Here is a 2225-nt window from a genome sequence, read left to right as displayed (position 1 = left end):
AAAGAGTGCAGTGGCTATTGACGCACGGGGCTGTTAGCAAACAAAACCACGGTTAGTGGCAATTAGGGGTGTTGCAGGAGATGTTCCGTTCACTCCAAAACCAAAAGTAATGGAAAGGACAGAATGGAAAGGCTGATTTTTCCTTCCACAAAACTATTAACGCTGCCTACAGTACTGCAGCCTACTTCACATGGGATTCCCCTATATTTCCTGGAAATATCAAAATGCAATATACACTTGTGCTTCATTCTAATGCAGGCTCCAGTCTGGGTTCTTTATGCACTTTTAAGGATTATAATTTTTCTTGCATCAATTAATTTTTCATCATGTTACCAGAAAATATTCAAGTACCTCAGAAAACGTATGCTCTATATTTGGGTGGTTGCCATTTCAATGAGACTTTTCTACAAAATAAGGGTTTTTAGCTTATGTTAAAAATGAACTCTGTAACAGAACTTGAAACAAGATGCAGCAAATGCTGTGCCATCATACCATCTGTGTTCAAGTACAGCTCTAAAGCTCTCCTCCTATTGCTTCCTAAAGTGGAAAATAATGGTAAAAAATAAAAACATATAAGATGAAGCATCGTGTATTGGAATACATTATGAACCTGAGCCTTACAATGTTTGTTTCAAAAACCCCCCTCTGTACCTATATACTCCAATGAAGCATCATTTGGAAACCAAAGAGGAAGGTTATATCCTTCACATTTAAATTAAGCAACAGTGATGTTCTCACCTGACACAGCTAGTAAATTCTGGTAAGCTTCACTCTGCACAATATTGCCTATTTTGCCTTTTTTAGGTCTTTTCACAAGCTTTCCAACAATATTCCATAGGAACATGAGTGAAATTCATTAAACCTTGGAGTTAATTGAAGGAACTAGAACTGATGAGAAATAATTTTTAAAATATCCCACTGTTAATGTCTAAGATAACAGAGGTTGATGGGCAAAACTTACGTGGAGTACATTATGACAAACCCCAACATACATCTTAGGCCATGAGGAAGGGTAGTAAGAAATCCAGAAACAAACTCTGCAGGTAAAATGCCACCACGGAAGAGCTAACTGTTCTTTATATGATATAATGAAAAAAGCCTGTTTCTTAAAAAGTCAACTTTGACATGAGGATCTCAAAGTAGCACCTTTCTGATATTCAGTCAAAATACAGGATCACCGTTCTGATCACTTTATCTCACTCTCAGGTCCAGTCACTTTGTCCCTGCAGGGTGCAAGGCCACTCTGGGAAGCTGTCCTGGAGCTGCCTGGAAAAGACAGAGAGAGGCGTGCAGGCAAGAGCAGGAGGCAGAGCATCTGCGGGAGAAGTTGCAGATGCTGTTCTCTCTGGTACCGAACTAACCTGCTCCCGGCCACTCCAGAACACACACACATCCAGAACTTCCTCCTGCTTTCCAGAAGCAATCACCTCACTCTTCCCTCGCTACTCCCTCACTCTGCCCCGCCAACATTGTCATGGCTGTAGATATAAACACAGGCCCGTCCTGCGGGAGTTGTTCCGAGCAACGAGCCGGGCGAGTGCGGGCGATCCGGCGGGACTGTTCCGGGAGCCGCTGCCGCCCGTTCCGGCCGCACAGCCGGGACAGAGCCCGGGCACGTGACCGGAGCCGAGGTTTTCCGTGGGGTTCGCACCGAGCGGGAGCAGGGCGGGAGCTGCGGGCTCTCCCGCAGGCACGGCCGCCTGCAGCCAGCCCCCGGCAGGGAATCCCCCTCCCGGTCCGGAGTTGCTCCTGGCCCATGCCAGTGCCAGATACAACATGAATCTACAAGAGAATCTTTAGGCTACCTGGCCCTTTTCAAAAAAGATATCGAGGTGCTTTCTCCATCTTATTATTCTCCATTTTATTTCTAATCCTGTGAGACAGTGCTGATCCCAGAGCCCAGGAGAAAGCAGGAGAGGTCAGGACACTGCATACTTGAGCAAGGATTCAGGCTGGGGCATGCTGTTCAGTGAGGGGACAAGTGAATGGCGGCTCCCAAGATCTTTAGGAAACGGTGGGTTTTTTCAGAAACTGAAAAAGCATTTCCAGCAACAGCAATGTTTATTAATATTCTTTCTACTCCTGTCAGCATGTTCTCAACGTTTGGGTGGTGCTGTCCGAAATACCCGCTTGCCTTTCCAAGGGAGAGGCTTCCAGAGGGACCGTCCTGCGCCTGCAGAGCCGCGGAGCGCCCATCCGCCAGCCCCGGGGGGCTCCCACCGCCC

The sequence above is a fragment of the Geospiza fortis genome, unplaced genomic scaffold (genome assembly GCF_000277835.1).
Source record: "Geospiza fortis unplaced genomic scaffold, GeoFor_1.0 scaffold200, whole genome shotgun sequence".
In the NCBI taxonomy this organism is placed as follows: Eukaryota; Metazoa; Chordata; class Aves; order Passeriformes; family Thraupidae; genus Geospiza; species Geospiza fortis.
This window is presented reverse-complemented; position numbering follows the sequence as displayed.